A 21,302-nucleotide genomic window follows, 5' to 3' on the forward strand; every position below is an offset into this window, starting at 1 on the left:
AACAGTGAAACACATGAAACAAGGACTTGTGAAGATACTCTTATCATCTCAGCTGTGTGATGCTGCCAGTGGTGAATAAACAGAACATCAGTACTATTGTTCCTGGGAAATTCCAGTTATCTTTCAGAGACACATAAATAACATTATTTTAAGAATCAGAGATTAATAGAACATATTCTAGACCTGCCTGAGTCTCATTACCTGCTGGAGCCCGTTTTGACTGACATTTCAGCAGACTGTGGTAGAAATTCCAAACGTTACACAAGCTAAAGAAGCAGAATCCATTTAAGCAGGTTTGGATGTGCAGAGCTCTGTGTGCTCTCATCTCTGTTAATTAAAGACATGCAAGTTCTGGGTTTTTCCTCTGTGCTGTTTTCATTTTGGACAAACCAGAGAATCCGTTCTGCAGCTTCAACAGCTCAGATGCATAACAAGGGCAATTTGCACTCAAGGGCAAAGCTTTATGGGTGAGCTTGCACCAGCATATCATATGCATAACATCTTTGGTAGATAGGGCCTTAAAAGGGAGCAGATGACAGGTGCAAATGTGATGCAACTGCCTGCATACTTAGTTGGTGCAATCAATTCTTTGAGGATTTGACCCCCAGTTATTCTAATAGCAAAACTCCCTTTTTGTGTTCAACCAAGACAAGTTTTACTTTCCAAGGGACAGGCATTGCATCAAAGCTGCCATCGTGCCTTTGATAGGACCAAGCTGAGTTTGCAACTAGAGATGCAAATTATCGATTAATTCATTAATCGTTAGTTGGTTGCCCTTATCGATCAGTTAACGATTAATTGATAAGCGGCGATTTTCCTGAGAACCTGAATTTCTTTTTCAAGACGGTCTATAAGAATAAAAGCTAAATATTGATTATACACTTCATGAAAAAACCATGTCATATTCCTTAATGACTGATTTATTGAACTATCGGATACAGTCAGTGTTTCCTGTGGAATTCATCTGTTGATGTGGCGGTGTGTAATGGGGAGGGGGGGGTGCATACGTGTGCCTTTTGCCGGTATGTGTGGGGGTGTGTGCATTTCATCGGGGGGGGGTAGTACTCACATGCACGCAGTACGGCCGGGGGATGCGTGCGTGTTGGTTGGTAACCACGTGTGTGTGTGCGTCACTTTCTGTCCTACTTCCAATACTATGGGGGTACGGTGCCCCCGCAGAAGTGAAAGTGAAACTTTTCACTGACTGTAGACTACACCAACCTCCAGGGAAAATGCTCCGATACTGACCCTACATTTGTGCCTGTATTTATTCGGGGGTGCACCGCTCCCACAAACAGACGGTCGGTCTGTGTTTGGCTCCACCATGTCCATACAGACATTCTAACTCATCAACGCCATGATCCAGTTCAATGACCGGCTATCCCAGCCGCAGTGTCACAACAAACCAGCAGCCTTCGGACAGGTGTGGATGGGCGGAAAAGGGCAATTAACCGACAATTAATAATTTAATTGAGCAAATTCTTATCGACAATTAATCGTTAGTCGATTAATCGTTTACGTCCGTATTTGCAACCCAAAGGTTACAGGTTCAAACCCTGTTATTCCTTTGGTGGAATCCAAACAAGGCTCTGTTTGAAATATATTTTTCCCCAAAGGAATCACTGGTAAATTTAAGCTTGAAATTCAGTGCCAAAACTTTATATCAAGCGATTGAATCTGTTACTTCATAATGATGCACAGATTCTAAACAGAACCTGTGACTTCACTGTGGTTGTCTTCTAAGTTTGTTTCTCTATAAATCCACTTCTTCATTGATGTTCATCATAGTCTTCTAACTTATTGTGTTGTTTGCATTTTGTGGTGGTGGCCAAGTGGTAAGGCATTCGTCTTATAAACCAATCATCATCATGGGTTCGACCCCCATCCATGCCTTTAGTGTAATCCAAGGGAGCTTCTGATGGTCAAATGGAGTTATGGAACTGAGAAGGCTCAACTCTGAACTGTCAGCTCATAGTACTGATGTACTGAACCACAGGAACCAGTGACTTCTCTGTGTACTCTTATATCAAAAGACACAGCTAAGGTCAATACATATTTACTATAGGCCTGTAACAGTACACATACCGAACCGAACTGTTTAGGTACACACCTGTTCGGTTCGGTACACAGCTGTACCGAAACGACACAGTATGACAAGAAAAAGAAAAAGGAACGACAGGCATTGTTCAATGCAAAACTTCAAATCCGTGCAAGTTCCATATGGACATATTGACCCAAAATATGAAATAGCAGCTGATAAAAGGTAAAAAAAAAAAAAAACAACAAATATGATGTGAACCTGGAGGGAAGAGACTGAAGACCCTCTGCCATCATTACAGTCCTGTTTGGGATCACTGCGGGTTCAGGTGAAAGAGACGCTGATAAGATGAACGTTGTTTGCCGCTATGAACTACAGTAGTTCTAAAACACTTACACTAGCTCTGTCTCTGTCTCTCTCTCACACACACACACAGTATAATAGAGGAATAGAACCCGGGAGTTGGACATTTAAAGTATGCAAGGTTTCACTTTAGTTTCAAGCTAGCATTGGTTATGGTAGTTACAGACCAGTATATAACTGCCCCCCCCAGCTCCAACAAAAAAAAAAAAAAAAAACATCCCTCCCTCTGTGTTTTTGACAAATTGCACCCTGTACACACACCCGCACACACACACACACAAATACACAAAGTGTCCTAAACAGTTTGTTAACTGTCCTAAAATAAATAATTTGGTTAACTTTGTTGTCAATGTTGGTCTTAAATTTGCTAAAACAGAATATGAATTTGCTCTCTTTTTAATGTTGCACTTCATGTGGAATTTTTTTGTTGTTATTTTAATGCAGAATGTGAACTGACAGAACTGTGATTAGATTTTTGTTGTTTGTTCAAAACTGACTTTCAGGGAAAAGTCCAATACTAATGATTCAAATACATTTAGTAATATTTGATTTATTTTATTTTGTATTTGATTTATAGCAGTGGAATTATATTATTCCTGTTTTTCTATATTCTATTGTCTCCAAAAATTGGGGGGAAAAATGTTCAAAAATTCACAAATGCATTAAAGACATTTTGAGGGGTTTTCTTTCTTCCCATACCAAACCGAAAAAAAAACCAAACAAACCGTGGCTTTGAAAACCGAAAACGTACCAAACCAAAAATGTGTTCTGTTACAGGCCTAATATTTACATAACATTATTACCTCTGCCAAGGAACAGCAGAGGTTATGTTGTCATCGGGGTTTGTTTGTTTGTCTGTCTGTCTGTTAGCAAGATAACTCAAAAAGTTATGGACAGATTTTGATGAAATTTTTAGGAAATGTTGATACTGGCACAAGGAACAAGTAATTAAATTTTGGTGGTGATCTGCCTTGGTAGAGGTCTGCGCTCTCTGACTGTTTTTGTAGTTCTTTAATGTTCTTTATAGCCATCACTGAAGGTGGTCCTCTTGTGCTTTTCCTTTGGATTATAATGGTACAGTATCTTCTCATCTGCTTTATTAATCCTCAGGCACGAAAAAGTAAGTTGACGTGCAAAACTGTTGTGTGTTTTGTCCGTTTAACTGCAGTGGCGTAGACAGAGAAGCACTGAGGTAGCAACACCGAAGTCATCTTCAGGAAAGGCCAGAGCTGCTTCTATTTCTTATGAGGCTGTCAGAATCTGTCAGAAGATGCTGAAGTTCATCCATGAGTCTGTGGTGGTCAGTGTCATCTTCTTTGCTGTTGTGTGCTGGGGCAGCAGCAGGTTGACGGCCTCAGACACAAACAGACCCAACAAATTAATGTGTAAGGTTGGAGACATTGTGGAGGTGGAACTGGACCCACTTACAGAGGTGTCAGGGGGGATGATACTGTCCAAGATCCAGGTCTGTTTGGAAAATGTCTCCTGCCTTCTCCGTGACATGGCGGCTCGGCACAGGAGTAGCTTTATTAAGACGCTTCTACCAAGATGCACCATGGATGGACACAGGAAAGCATTCCTGCCTGTGGCCACTGGATTGTATGATATCTAATTCAGAATGTCAGACACCTGGAGTCAACAGACTGACGTGGACCACATATGATTACCTTATCTCAGCGTGCAGTAATCCCCGGGCAATACAATTAGACTTAAGTCAACACATTTGGCACTTTAATATTAAATAGATGGTATATTCATGACCATATATACTTACATCTGTATATATATCCTTTAGGACTGTATATTCTATTTCTGAATATTAACTCTGATTATGTTTCTTTATTAGCTCTTTTATAGGTATACATGTACTTATTACACAAACACACACACACACAGTCACTTTCATATAATCAGAGTTAATATTCAGAAATAGAATACACAGGATAGGATATAAAAAATATTACTTAAGTATCCCTGACAGATTCAAGTTTCCAAAAAAAAAAAAAAAAATGCTGTATGGTATATATACAGGGTGAGGAGGCAAAATTTACAATGAACATTTAGTTGTTTTTTCTCAGCAGGCACTGCGTCAGTTGTTTTGAAACCAAACATATATTGATGTCATAATCATACCTAACACTATTATCCATACCTTTTCACAAACTTTTGCCAACATGAGTAATCAGGAAAGCAAACGTCAAAGAGTGTGTGATTTGCTGAATGCACTCGTGACACCAAAGGAGATTTCAAAAATAGTTGGAGTGTCCATAAAGACTGTTTATAATGGAAAGAAGAGAATGACTATGAGCAAAACTATTACGAGAAAGTCTGGAAGATACTATTAAAGAAGAATGGGAGAAGTTGTCACCCCAATATTTGAGGAACACTTGCGCAAGTTTCAGGAAGCGTGTGAAGGCAGATATTGAGAAAGAAGGAGGACACATAGAATAAAAACATTTTCTATTATGTCAATTTTCTTGTGGCAAATAAATTCTCATGACTTTCAATAATTTAATTGGTCATACACCGTCTTTCAATCCCTGCCTCAAAATATTGTAAATTTTGCTTCCCCACCTGTATTAGGGCTGCAACTAACGATCATTTTATTAATAATAATAATAACAATAATAATAATAATAATAACAATAATAATAATAATAATAATATTTAATAATAATCTGTAGATTATTTTAACCCTGTAAAGCCTGAACCATTAAATCATTGACAGAAAATTCCAGTTCTTGCAAACTAGAGCCTTTATTGGTTCTTTTGAACAACCCCAAACATTTTTCTCAAATATCAGTTTCCATGTACGAGTTTCAATTTTGTATCATATTTGATACATCAGGTCTCAATGCTCAAATATTATTATTTTTGAACAAACAAAAACATAATATAACACAAACATGTCTAACAAATTGCTAATTCCTTTTCAAAATTGCCAAAGTTCTGCCTCCTTCCTCATTAATGACAGTCTTTTAGTGTCACTGGAAAGGCCTCTGGTGAATGAATTCCTCCCCCCTGGTGGATTATCTGTGTATTGTATGTATCGAATTGTATACATCAGGTTTTTTAAAAAAAAAAATCTCACACTGATCATGTAGAGGGCTTCAAAAGTCACGTATCAATTATGGGTTAATAACTAGTCAATTCATTGAATAAACACAAGACTCAATTCTCAAAGATCAGTATTTAACCCAAAGCAATATAGGCTGCAAACAAGTCACTAATGATTACATCCCTGCGCTGGCTTCGGGTATAGTTAGCGAGCATTAACCCGCTACCTAGACTTGTTATGGCTAGAGACTAGCAAGTTGTAGTCTTCAACCAGCTCCAGGAGGTAACATTAGTCTGGTGGTCTGATAAACGGAGATGGATGAAAACATTATAATTATGACAACTGTGTCTAACTAGCTAGCGGGCTAAAGTAATCACGGCACGTAGGCTATCTTAAGCTAGGTTTACATTATGTTCCCAGTGGCCATGACAGCCGCCTTTGCCCAAAACATACTGTACCATGGGATTTTGGCCATTTTTTTCTCCATATTCAAGTTTTGTTACATTAATGGTGCGTTTCGGTCAAACAGGGCTGTCATGGTCACTGGGAACGTAATGTAAAGCTTTTACAATCTAGCGGCATATCCAACGCCTCAGCCTCAGCCATGCTACTCTGTGTTTTCCTCTGTTGCACTGCACAGTGGGTGGGCATGTGTCTATATCAGTGGTTCCCAAACTTTTTTGACTCATGACCCCATTGTAACATCACAAATTTCTGGCAACCCCAGACATTCAAAACAGAGACATTTTTTTGCAAAAATTTATTTGTTTTTGATCATGTAATAGTTTGCTATACTATGTTGCAAATAAACGTTAATTTTAGACGACATTTAGTCTATATAATGTATATTATTATGGACGGAGGCAGTAAAGCCAGGTGTAGATTACTGCATGAAGAGAAAATTTTTTTTTCCTTGGTCAGGATATGTAGAGTCAGTCCAGCTTGGATTTACAGGCTGACAATTAATACTGAACAAACAAGAACTCAAACTATGAATTATGAAAGAGCTGCAGCATCTGAAACTGACCACAATGAACATTTGACAGATAAACAGTACCACAGTGCTTCAGTTTCAGCTTCACAGTTTGTCATGTCTTTTATGTATTGTGATTGTCTCTCTCAACTCACCATATATTTTTTTATTAGTAAGTTTTTTTGTTTTGTTTTTTTTTAATCAATTACTAGAAATTTCAGGTAACCCCATTTAAATTCCAGGCAACCCCATGGGGGGGTCCCGACCCCAAGGTTGAAAAACACTGCTCTATTCTAATGAGCTCAAGATTCAATGAATCAACTGCCAAATTTGTTGCCAACTCTTTTAAGAATCGATTTGGATGGATTTAATTCATTTGTTGTTGCAGCACTAATATGTATGCTCTAAAAAGATGTATGGTATATATTTTGACGGAACAACTGCTTTGGTTAGGGGCCTAAAAACATAAAACATCTACAACAGACTAACATACAGTCAGATTAAAACACACACAACCCATAAACAAATAAATAAATAAACAGCTGCTTGAGCTGCACTGCCAGTGTATTTGACCTTGTTTCTAATAAATACTGCAGCAGGACTGAAGGAGTTTTATATGTTTTTTGGCCAGAGATGTTGTGTAGCAGCTGTCAGATGGGAGGAAGTGAAGGAGGTGTGAAAGGTCTTCAAAGGTGCAATCTGACTTTCTTCTATCTGCTTTACACTGAAGATCTGTGAGTTGTGTTTGGGTGGAGCCTGTGATTTTGGCTGTACCAACCATTCCCGCATTTTTATATGTAGTATTTTATGGAACAAAAACACAATTCAAAACTTTAAAAAGTGATGACAATATCTAGTTTTATCACTATTGTTACTACAGCAGGGGAGAATTTATATTTGAGTCACTGAGACATCGCTGTTAGACTCTTTTTCCCTTCTTGCCATTATTTTTAAGTCAACGCTTTCCCACCACAGCACGGCTACTGTGGTGTGGAAGGGAAAGAAAAACATACTATATCAGAAGTGTCCTGTGGTGTGTGGAAAGAAGACAGTGTTGGAGACAAACCTACGTCCTTTCACAGATAGTCAACACTCTTCCATGTGTAAGACTAAGTTCAACATTTAAGGGCCATGTGAAAGCAGCGGTTATTGCAGTACCTTTAAATGTGTCTTTATGGCTTCAACATCACAGTTTTTATCCTCAAATACACACAAGTGAATACTTACTCAAACATGTTGTATTTTCTTTTATAGTATATAGGAAAAGCAACTACTCCAGGAGCTAGTCCATTTTTTTTTTTTTTTAATTGATTTATTCCGAATATGGAAATGGTACAAGCTTCCTGATTGCTACTAAATGACTTCTTTGCACAACATAATATAGAAATGAAAATTCAAGGAAGCAAAAAAGAATAATACACACAAAAAAGAAAAACAGAAAAAGAGTCATATTCGAAAAGGAGTGAGAAGAAGCATAGCTTATTAGCTCTCACATCTTTAACCCATAAACACCTGGTACTACTTTTGTGGCAGTTCCTAAATGCATCACAATTTATTATCATATTAACCTTTATATTTTGTGTGGGGGGGGAGTTTCAGCAAAAATTATGTATTTTCATGCAAACGTTCACTAAAGCTCAGATTAAAGTTGACTGTTATTATATCAAAAACAGCAAAAACTGAGGAAATTGTGACTTTTCTCAATAAAATCTATCATTAACTGAACATAAACCAAGTGTATTCATCCACTATCGCTGATCCAACTCCATGGATTTTACTGGTGAATCAATGTTGTCGAAGATGATGGTGTTTCCATGGTAACAACGGAGCCTCTGAACGTCCAAATGGGTCTCATCTGATGACCATGAAAAGATGACAAACTGCACTTCACACCAATTGTTTAATTAATGAATCAACAGTAAAGCATTTTAGATCAGTAGATGCTTTTGGTCGTTGGGGGATGTTTGGGTCTTTATGTGTACTTTAAGTGTACCCCCATATGGCACGAGGGCTGGAAGGGGAACACAAACCCCATGTTATCATAAGAGCACAAATCTAAAAGAATTAAGTACAAAGTACTGCATTTTACACCAGTTATTTACATGTATTGATAGGATTAATGAATCACCAGGTATTAAACATTTTAGATCAGTAAATGAATTTAGTTTCCAGTGGCTGTTTGGGTCTTTATCGGTTTATGTGCTTTGGATTTCTGAAGTTCTCTTTCTCTGTCAAGTCTGCGCCTTAAAATGATAACGATAAAACAGGCAAAGGTTACTGTGTTTCTCAGAAATCACAGGTTCTTTGATATTATTGTCTCTGCTATAAACCACAAATAAAATCTATCTATCTAGTCTCGTCGTTTTATATAAAGGTCAATCCCAAGCCTTTGTGTAGAAATCTAAATATTTAGAAAAAGTAAAAATGTGTCCTGTTGTGGTGCTGATAAGCGCTTTCAGCTCTGTTGACATTAACAAACAGCAAAACAAGTTGACACCAGCAGTGTCCCTGTCGCTCTACGGACACACACTAACCAATACAGGAGGGTTACGGAAATGCTTGACACACTGTCAAAGTGAGTTTGCATAAATTGCTCACTCTGGTCTATCCACAGCAGTCGTGCCATATTTGGGCCCACAGGCCAGACCCTGAACGCCTCAGGAGCGCCATTTCTTAATAGTATCCATGTCTGTTGATGGATGCCACATTCCAATGGCGAATGGACTGCAAAAACCCAATGGCACCCCATAATAGGAGACAGTTCTGTTCACTAATGCTAAGTGGGTCCTGTGACAGCCAAAGGCAAGTCCTGTCATGTCAGTGTGGGTGAGCCCTACAGCCTGGCATCTTGCTGGAGCATTTTGGCTGTCACAGCTTGGAGATCTTAGAGCATGAACCTTAGGGATCTCACATAATTAGAAATTCCACACATACTTAATTCTGCTCTATCTTATCAGTCTACGCCAGCTGTGATGGGATTCCATAGATATTAATATACGTTGATTATATATTAATAACTAGGTGATTATATGCAGTGATTAGAATGTATGGTCAAACGTCATCATCACACAATCTGATTTTCATGAAACTTCATAATGGAAGTAGGCAGGAGGTGGGTTTAAAAAAAAAAGTAAGCAGAAGCTAAGATAATGAGCGTCTCTGTCATGTAGATGGTAATAAATGATTGTGTGGGCATTCTGATTTTAAATTATGTATGTGGTAAAATATATTCTATATAATTACATACTAGACTTTGTGACTATTTATACATATGCTATATGTAGGTTTTGCTGGTAAGTGTCTGTCTCAACTAAAGACGATACATTTCAAACATCATAGATCCACAACTGGTGTTGTAACCTTTAACAATAAATGCTCTCAACCAGTGATTCTCAACTGGTGGGTTGTGACCCACCTGTTTTCAGTGGGTCATGGGCATTTGTCTGGGCAAAAAATAACATTAAGAACCCAATCCTGTGCTTTATTTTTATGGAGCTGAGCACTGCTAATTCACACTCCCCAACAGTCAGTGGCAGTAATGTGTTGTAATGATAATTAACACCAGACACTTTACAGCATAAAAGAAGACACAACGAGTTTCTCTTCATATCGTGGAGAAACTCAGGTCTGACAACGACGACATCAGATATGGTTTTACCTACATTGCACAAAAACCTGTGTGTTTAAGTTTTAAATAAGTGACTGAATACACTTTTAAAGGAGTGATATTTTGGTTTTTTTAATGGAATTATGCATTTTAAAATATTTCCCTGTGGTCTACATCAGAGGTGATTTCTCATAGACTGCAAGGGAAGCTCAGCTTCCCCTAAAATTACGAAAATTAAATGGTCAAATATGTACGGTTGTGTTGACATTTTATTGACTACAAATGTGTTAGAACACGTTCATCTCACAGACGAGTTCGTTCAGAATCAGCTTTATCACAAATCAACGGACTCAATGTTGTTCACTTCTCATACATTCCTGTTGCGCTGTTTTCTCATTTGATCTCTGCTCAGTGCATTTGTCCGTAGACGCTCAGCGTCCATGCACTTCAATGGGACTGAGTGGAACAGTTTTTTTCATTGCCTCAAAACTGGATGATAATTGGATAAATGCCATGATGTTGTCCCGCCCCCGGATGCTCGGCGTCTCTGGAGGTGAATGGAGCTGTGGGCGGAGCTCGGCTGGGCTGGACGCCAGGCTTCCATGTGCTGATTGGAGGATCAGTCCAAAGGCTGAATCCCGTTTGATTGACAGCTATTTTGAGATCTACTCCTTCACTGACACAGTTCAGTTTAATACTGTTGCACATTCTGCTGTGAAATTGAGAGAGAAACCACTACGAAATTACTCGTTCATTTCTTGCACTGTAAATAAAACATACTCATTGTACATCCCTGTTTCAATTTAACATAATTTCAACGTTTTCTTGTTTCAGTTACATAATTTAATCATTTCTTGTTCGAGTTTAATATCGTTTTGTAGATTATTAAATCAATCATACTGTCGACTAGGTCGGAGTGAACTAGCTATCAATTCACTGGAAAAGACGCCTACCTGGTACAATAAGGTCACTGACCATTTTCTTAAGAAGGAACAGAGGGCCGAATTTATGTTTAAATAACTTGACAATTTTTTTGATGTAAGCCGACAATGAGCTTCCCCTCTCTGAAAGATGAGCAGCCGCCACTGGTCTACATAAACTGTGAATGCTCTGCTTGGGTCTGAATTCTTCATTAATTCAACTCCACAGGTCCATCTTCAACCCTATTTCTGAGTAATGACACCAGAAAGGTGGTTTTGAGCGCTGGCCCTTTAAATGCAAATGAGCCACTTCATGCCCCACCCCCACCAGGTTGTTGGCTGTGCTGCTCTGTCCTGTTCAACCAACAACTGAACATTTTAGGTAATCAGCTCAAAGTTTGGGCATATTTCCAGGTTGGACTCTGAGAAATCTTCGTCAGAAGTCTTGACCTTATATGTGCAAATGTCGTGACATAACTAGTTATAGACGTAACAAATTAAGAAGGAATTAAATCAGGTCGTAGAAATCCACTCAATTTTTGCCAAAATGAATATAAAGATATCTTTGCAGCACCTGGAGGGTTCAGATTCAAACTTTATGAACTATTAGGGTCCAAATACACAAATAAATGAACCAAAGACTAATAAAAGTGGGTTTAGATAAATATGACCCTTCAATTTTTAACTGAGTGCACATTTTTGGTTTTGGTTCAAATCTATCTAATTTAGTGGTAAAGGGAATATTTCATATTTAGCATCACCACCTGCTGGTCAGTTTGGTTTATCATTAAACTTGTGATATTCTGTATTATCTCACGTTTAAAACACACCATCTTTTGATTAAATACATTTGTGAAGTTTAACTGTTATCAGTTTGGGTCACAGTTTGTCATAAAGGGGTGCTAGTGGGTCCTGAAGCCAGACCAGTTGAGAACCACTGCTCTAAACATGTACACAATATTCATCATTATGTTTCCATCATGCATTATTGGGAGAAAATTACATTTTTTTCAGTTTCCCTACATTTCCTACATCACGGGTGGGCAGCTCCGGTCCTTGAGGGTCGGTATCCTGCATGTTTTAGATATTTCCTTCTTCTAACACACCTGGAAGCCAGTACATCGTTATCAGGCTTCTGCAGAGCTTGATGAGGAGCTGATCATTCATTGAACCAGGTTAGTAAGTTTAAATAGAATAACTTAACTAAGAAACTATAACAACCAAAACAAAGTGACATTAAAAAATGGCATGCAAGAGAAAAAGAGCATAAAAAATATTTAAACTAGAAAACTACTCGGAGAGCACAGACCTCTGCCAATGCAGATAAGCCCCCCCCACCCCAATTCACCACCAAAATGTAATCATTTGTTCCTTGTGCCAGTATCAACATTTCCGGAAAATTTCACCCAAATCCATCCATAACTTTTTAAGTTATCTTGCTAACAGACAAACCCAGATGAAAACATAACCTCAGCTGTTCCTTGGTGGAGGTAAAAAATATATAAACTACTACTACTAAGCCATTATTGTGCAACATCTGGGTAATTGTGCAAACTGTCAGAGGTAAATGGCATAGTGCATGTGCAAAAATACAATAAGACAAGGTAAGACCATTTTAAATATAAAAGAAGTATTAAAAAAAAGAAAAATGAACAAATATATCAATAAAAACATACACGTACCAGGCATGAGGTACTGTAATCTAACACTCTAATGAGCATTTTAGGTCATTTCTTTTTTTAATATTTGAAAATAGAAACTCTACATATTACCCTTTTAAGTCTAACAATCTGTGGAAATAGCCTGAACTATAGAAAAATGACTCCACCTAACTAAAGTGTCTCCATTTATCATGAAATGAATGTCCTACCTTCCCCAAAATTGACCTTTCTTCACAAAAATGCCCACTCGTAATAAAATCTCCTCCCTTTGCAAAACTGACAATGCAAAATTCTTTCTCTACTTCTCATCGTCCAAATGACAGGACCTTCAGATGAAGCTCTGAAGACTGCAGAAAAATGCAGCCATTTCAAGAAAAAAAAAAAAAAAAACTCATACCAGAGCTTCAAAAGGAAATCTAACAACACACACACACACGTATCAGCCTCCACTCCTGGTTGTCACTATAAATCCCATCCAGGTGAGAGCTGTGCATCATCCATCAGCCGGAGGCCTTCCTAATTACCTGATGCTGCTCCCTAATTACTGTCTGATACCTGAAAAAATAGCTCGGCGTCACAGTGAGACTTTCCCTCAGTCTTTGTGTGTCTCCCCTTCTGTTTACCTCATTCATTACAGTACAAATCTGCGCCGTCTCGCTGTCGATCTGAACCTTCTTCAGTGCTGCTCGGAGACACCGTCAGACCACATGTGCGTGAGAAATTAGGATGACATACCGGGAAATTTTTTATTTATTTATTTATTTATTTATTTTCCTGTCTGTCTCGGTATTAGTCTCTCACATTTTCAGTGTCTTTGTCGTTTTGTCTTCATCTCGTCTTGTTTTTTCTATTAGTCTTCCTTTATCTTTTTCCTGTGCTCTCTGTTTCTGAACTGTCGATCCATCTCTGTCTCTCTTTGAGCATTTGTTTCTGTCTTCTGTTCTTTGCTGCATCTCTGCACACACACACACACACACACACACACACACAGAGCAGCTCATTTGGAGGATGGAGGTGTCGTGTTGCTCTGTCATGATCAGGATAATGCTTCTGGCATCACTTACCATTAATCACATTCTAGGGGGAATGGATGGGCTACAAACACACATTCTCTCACATGCACATTCACACAAACTCAAATGTGAATAGATGAGAGCGACAAAGGCTGGAGTACTTCCAAACCCACCAGAGAAGGGGAAATATAAGGCTGCTCTGTGCCCTGTAGAAACTGCAGCAATGACAAATATACTCCCATACACACACACACACACACACACACACATATATACAGCATCATCACAAATTACAATGTCAAAGAGCCCCTATCTTTGTATCTAATATACGACTGTAAATGGTAGGACTGTGGTAGTGGTGAACCTTCACAGGAGCAGCTGTGCTGATGTGGTCTAAGCGTACGATGAGGAGGCAGATTTAAAACAATGCCTTAGGGTCATAATTGAGACATACAGTGTCATAATGTAAAATGCTGCTTTCTGCTGAACATCCAGCAACGCTACAAAACTGTTGTTTGCTTTTATTGCTGATTCAAATGACTAAAAACATTGTGGTGCAATATGCTTGGAAACAAATACATTTATTATGCAGAGATAGCCACTGTACAAGTCCCCTATGTATGATTTTAGCTATAATTTATCTTATAAAGTGAAACTACGGTAGGAACAGTAAAACAATTCACTGACCTGAAGACAAAAGAAGCAGGCAGAGGTTGTAAAGGCTGTAGAATAAATAAGTCATCGAAAATATCATGAATATTTTAGTGAGTGGTTCAGTGCCAAATTGAATTAACACAATGGAGCGTTGAGACAGCATCGTATTAGTCATAATTTGCATGACTGTCTATCTTGGCTGTCAACGATATTTCATATCTGTGTGAGGTAAGATCAGAGACTTGTTTGTGAATGCAGTGTATGTTATAAAAAGGGTTAGAAATCATGGCTTGAGAAAGAAACTGAAACAGTGACACACATGTTCGCAAGTAAACAAAGAGCACCAGCATGGAAGTGAAGCAATGTAACCTATGACTGTGAATGAAATATAAAGATATTAAAGCCATTTGTAAAATAAGGCCCACTAAAATTATGTTTTAACACTTTGGAGTCTGTAATATAAATGTCATACCTGCTCATTATCGCCTTTCATTTCATTTGATCTGATACCCCTCTTTTTTACATATCAAAATATGCAGAACAGCCTCAGATATGAGTAGAATAAGGATTTCTATGCACTGGAACTGATGAAAGTGATGGGCCCTGAAGCTGAAAAATTTGAATTCTGATTTAAAAAATAAATAAATGAAGTGAATTTACTTATGAAAACACACTTTTACTATGTATAAATAGAAGTTTGGAGATTACAGATTGATGTGGCCGTTTGTTTTGTTCACAAAAGTAGTGGAACCTACAAAAGATAGCCAAATAAATAGATAAACATAGCCTAAAATAAAAAATAATAATAATAAAAATAAACCGTTTTTAAGTAAAATTGTTTTTTTTAACTTCACATCAATAAATGTAAAACTGAGATGAAGTGACAATAAATTATAATCTTTCAATCTGTTGGTCATTCGTTCGTTCGTTTGTTCAGTTGGTTAGTCAGTCAACTAATCAATCAAATTAATCAGTCAATCAGAAATCAATGAGAAATCGATTAAAAAATGCATGGAAACAGTTCACTTTTTCTCCAAACAAAACTTTCATGGACTGAATATTGTGCCCTGGTACGAACAAATAAACTGAATGAACTATCTGCTGAATCCATCCACGTGTAGAAGTCACACGGACAGCTCTGACCAATAGATTCAGAGATGCATTCAGGGACCAACCAGAGGATCTGTAAATCCTGAAAGTCACTGCAAATAAAACAGATGTGAATTGATACATAAATTATTTCTATGCATGTTTTTGGTGGAGATACTCGGTGCCCACTAGTATTTTCCAGAACCTATAAATAGACCTCCTGCTCTTCTTGTTTTTGCTCTATAGTGGGTTAAAACTGCAGCAGCAGCTCTCTCCTCTCAGTCCAAATGAAAATATAGACCTAGTCAAAACACAGATGTACAGGGTGGGGAAGCAAAGTTTACAATGAACATTTAGTGTTTTTTTCTCAGCAGGCACTACGTCAGTTGTTTTGAAACCAAACATATATTGATGTCATAATCATACCTAACACTATTATCCATACCTTTTCAGAAACTTTTGCCAACATGAGTAATCAGGTAATCAGTGTGTGATTTGCTGAATGCACTCGTCACACCAAAGGAGATTTCAAAAATAGTTGGAGTGTCCATAAAGACTGTTTATAATGGAAAGAAGAGAATGACTATGAGCAAAACTATTACGAGAAAGTCTGGAAGATACTATTAAAGAAGAATGGGAGAAGTTGTCACCCGGATATTAGAGGAACACTTGCGCAAGTTTCAGGAAGTGTGTGAAGGCAGTTATTGAGAAAGAAGGAGGACACATAGAATAAAAACATTTTCTATTATGTACATTTTCTTGTGGCAAATAAATTCTCGTGACTTTCAATAAACTAATTGGTCATACACTGTCTTTCAATCCCTGCCTCAAAATATTGTAAATGTTGCTTCCCCACCCTGTACACGACCTGAGACAGTTTCACCCCACAGTTGAAAGTCTTGATCAAATTCAGGATATGCTGTTTTTCTATGACTTAGTAAAATTGAATTTGACTGTGACAGTTGTAAAAAAAAAAAAAAAAAAAGGTTTCTGTCAGGAGTGGGAGGCCAGTAACACATGGACATTTCCATTTTGATCGCTGCTATTCATTCACTGCCACCACACAGAAATAGGAAGCTGTGGCTGATGGGAGAGGGTTGTCATGGTGGGCTTTAATGAAGGGTTGTGATGTTTTCCTACCCACTAATTTTTGTAGTTTTTTCATCATGACTTGACTTGAATCACTGTTTATGTGTTTTAGTACTGACTTTCTGATGAAAAGACAAATCTCAGTTTTGCTCCACTTTCATCATCACCGTCATCCTTTGTGTTTCTTTTTTATCATTTGGCGTCTGCACAGTAATCACACAGTGGACAGACATTGGAATGTGGTGTTTACATGAATACTACAAAAAAAAACAATAATCAGTGGAATACTGGTGTGTGTGTTTTATGTGTGTGTGTGTGTGTGTGTGTGTGTGTGTGTGTGTGTGTGTGTACAAAGTCAGTGAAGTCACATGCAGCTGTCAATTACACATTTAACCCCCTTTGTCTGAAAACATTGGTTAAAAACCCCTGTCACAGGCCTGAAAACAGAGTCCAGAGAGGGGGTACATTTCTCATTTCCCCTCCGACCACTTTATTACACTAGGCTAAGATTGCTAATGCTAATGGTAGTTATTGTGTGTGTGTATTAGGATGAGTAAAGGCAAAGACAAACCAACCTGACTGCTGATCGTCGCCAGAAAAGGTAGCCCGACTATCAGTCAGCTTCTGTCTCCCTGACATGGTCAAAAAAGTGTGAAGAACTCACCAAATCGACTGCCGACTTCAGCATACATTCTGTGCTTGCGCAGGACGTAAAACCGGAAAATGACGGAACGTCTGTCTAAACACAGACCTCGCTGTTGTCAGTCATTGGGTACGGTTACATGATGTTTTTTAAATCTGATTTATTTTTCCAGAAGAAATTAACTCGGAACTAAAGTACTTTCTCTTCTGTTTACATGGAAATGTTAAACCCAAATAAAGGTTTACATGAGAAACGTTTATTCGGCTCTCACAGCCCTTCTGTTAGCTTTGCATAGTCACTGCATTTCCATGGTCACACGTAGCCAGTTTTTTAAAGGTGATTTGTTGTCTTTTGTAAGTGATTTTGTGAAATCCGATTCTCCCTAATTATTTATTTAGATCTGCGACTTACTGCGCTCATACAATCTTGGGACTGTTGTGTTGACAGAAGTTGGAAAATCTTTTTGTTGGAAGGGATGCATGCGCTAAATTAGCTTTGCTTTACCGTTTTAGCTTTGCATTAGTTTTTATTTCCAAAGATTTTATTACTGCAGTAAGTCACATGGCCATGATTTGAGCCTCAATTTGTGATCATATTGACCCCACCGGACTAAAGTAATGATTAAGGAGAACTGAATTTCACAAAATCACTCATAAAATACTACGAATCACCTATAAAAGCCTGGCTACGTCTGACCATAGGAATGAAGCGATTATGCTAAGCTAGGCTAAGCTAAGCTAATGGAAGGGCTGCGAGAACAAGGCAATCAGTGCACTGCAGTGCAAACTGATTTGCCCACTTATCGAACTCATTAGTGCATGACAAATGAATGAATAAAAAACAAGTGGTGAACTCTTCCTTCAGGGTTTTCCAGGCTGGTAGATCCCATCAGAATAGCCCACTGGAACGGTTTGGGTTGACTAGACTGCAGTGCATATTCTTCTGCCAGCGCAGAATGTGTGCGTCATCGCGACAGGACAAGACAACCAGCATGTGCAGAATGGAAGGAATAAAGTCCAAATGGAATAAAGGGTTTACATGTCTGAGGAATAATTTAGTTCGGAATTAAAAGTGGATTAATCCAGTGACTTCATTTGGGTTTAAATTTAATCCGAACTATTCTTTTTCAACTGGAATAAGGTGTTTACATGGGCATCTGAAATAGGATCTAACATTTATTCAGATTAAACCAGGAATAAAAGTTGTCATGTAAACGCACGGATTGTTGTCAACGGAGAATGTTGAGTAGTCAAGAAGGGCTGTTGTTGTTGTACTTGTTAAACGGATGGTTAGTAATAAGAAGATAGTGATGTTGTCAGCTCTTGGGCTTCTTCTTGTGGAAGAAGAAAGATGTCGCAGGCAAAAACTAAGGAGAAATCACCTATGCTAACAATGCTAACAGTGTTCACTTAGTGGAATGAATGATGTCCATAGGTAACACTGACTGGCACTCATTCAGATACAATAAGAGCAGTGAATGGACTATTATAGAAGACAAGAACAGTGTGCAGTACCTTGGCATAGCTGGATTCACATGGAAACTTCTCCTTCACTGATTCACTAGTCAAGGGCTATCCCTCCACCAATCAGATTGGTCCAACTGAACAACGGGTAGTGGCCGATTACATATGTTGAATCGTCCGAAAACACCGGCGATAGCATTAACGATGGCCGATCACTCAGAACGCACCAACCAGACTCATGTCACCGACCTCACCACGCTGCAAATTTGAAAATGCAAATTTAACACCCTCAGAGTTGAAATTAACACCGAACTAGGGTTAATATGGGAACCACCAGTTAAGTGTTAAATTAACACTTTTGAAAGTGTTAAAATGATTAACACTATGACAGTGTTCAGACAAACACTTTAAGTGTAAAATATTAACACCACAATAGATGAAAAGAACACTAGATTAGTATTCAAAGTTCATAATTTAGTGATACCAACAGAGTTAACTATTCAACACTGCACCAGTATTCAAGTAACATTCTGTGGTGTTAAATGTAAATTTAACTAGTGTTTACTATACTACTCATTAGGTGTACATTGTCTACTGGGATTAACACTATTAGAGTTAAAAATGTACAATCTGTTAGTGTTAAATCTAACCATCCATCACACATGTACAATAAGCACTCCAAAAAGTACTGCAATAAAAAAAAAAAAAAATATATATATATATATATATATATATATATATATATATATATATATATATATATATATATATTTTTTTTTTTTTTTTTTTTTTTTTTTTTTTTTTTTTTTTCTTTAACAGGGCTCCTCATGCAGATCTGCTCCAGGTGTGACAGGTGCCAGCAGGTGAAGGGGATAATGAGTCTGAGGGAGGGGTCTGTGGCAACGCAGGACTGCACCATGACATGCACTATTTGTGCAATAGCTTTGCTCTCAACTCTTGTATGAATTGTATGAATTACCTCAGACTCCAATGCAAGAAGCCGTCGAGCTAAAATTAGCATGTTCGCCGTTCTAAGTTTGCAGCAAGAGCTAATTTTTAGCAGCTGATTAGCAAGTTGGTCTGAACAGAAATATACACATTATGATACTGACAGAGCTGACAGAAAAGTTCCTTCCAGCCTAATAAATAGCCTTGTTTCAGAAGTATAATGGTACTTATACGACGCCTCATACCACGTCCATGAGCACACTGGTCTACTCTGTTGCTCTGTCCAGAAATCAACACCCATTATGGGGTTCAATCATGCTCCTCAACACCTGGTAAATGTACCCCGATAAAGGACACCATCAAAGACACAAGCTGACTCTGCGAGTGTTAGTTGTTATGGATCAAACATTATATAAACTCTGAATGGTGTTAAATACAAGTAACACTGGAAAATCAACACTGGCAGATTTGCTGTGCAGACTGCCCGACGACGTCCGACCATTAAAAATTGGGTTGGTGTGTCTTTGCCTTAAAATATAGAGTCCGAATTTCCCTATGACCATAATAAAGGGAGTTAACCTTGTAACTTTTAATGTGTTAAAGGTAATAATGGAGTTTTGGTCCAGTGTCACCAATATTTCACACTGCAGCTTCATGGTGAACTACTGTCTCATGAAGTTTTAGTCTGGAACAGAGTTAGTATCTAATACTTAACATCTACTTGGTGGTATTTTTAGTCAGTCAAATTTAGCCGGTGCTTAATAACACTTTTTTTGTGCTGTGACAAAACACATATTTATTTATCCTTTAAAAGGAGGCTAACCTAACAAGTCCTGCAGCCTGAATGACTGTATGCCGTTTGTCCCTGCACTCTGTTATGACCCATAAAACATTTCCTCTATTAGCCCCATTCCCAGAGGCACGAGAGGGGACACAAAATCCCACAGATACCAAACAGAAAATGACATTACTGTTGTGTTTATGTTCCAACAATAGCTATGTTTAGAACACATGTACATGCAGGAGCTACAACTATTGATTATTTTTGTAATCGATTAATCTGTTGATTATTTCATTTGATATGACTTGATCAAACCATTATTTGAATAGGTGAATAAACAGTAAAAATGTGAAAAAGACGTGAAAATAACAAACAACTTGTCCTTTATTCCAGAACCAACTGAAATAACTACCACAAAAAGTATAAAAGTGGAAAAGGATTAGTGCTGTCGAATGAGTAAAATCTTTAATCAGAATAATCACAAGGTTGCTGTGGATTAATTTCGATTAATCATGATTAAATATCATTCATTTTTAATCTATATTAATCACGTTTCATCTTCCATGAGAAAACAGACTCAAGAAAGAAGGGAATATATATGCACTTAACATGTCTATTGAACACCTTCAACAGTTTCAATAAAACAACTTGAAACAACTGTTCCATCTTGTTTTTTTTGTCCTCGTATTTCCATCCAGAGGGTCAACGTGCTGTTTAGTGTCTTCCATCTTTATGAGTTGGTTCTGCTGCCTGTCACTACTGGATCAACTGTCCATTTGTTCATGTACAACAGTAACTCTACTTGGACAAACTGACCCAAATGCCTTGGCAGAGACGTTCACAGTCATTCTGTGCTGCAGATGGGTTAATTGTGTTAAAATTTTTAAGCAGATTAATCATGATGATGGATTAATCTGCATTAATGCGTTAATTTTGACAGCCCTAAAAAGGACATAGAATATCTATATTGAAATAACAACAATAACAGTAGCATAAAAATAT

The sequence above is a fragment of the Sphaeramia orbicularis genome, chromosome 10 (genome assembly GCF_902148855.1).
Source record: "Sphaeramia orbicularis chromosome 10, fSphaOr1.1, whole genome shotgun sequence".
NCBI classification, from domain to species: domain Eukaryota; kingdom Metazoa; phylum Chordata; class Actinopteri; order Kurtiformes; family Apogonidae; genus Sphaeramia; species Sphaeramia orbicularis.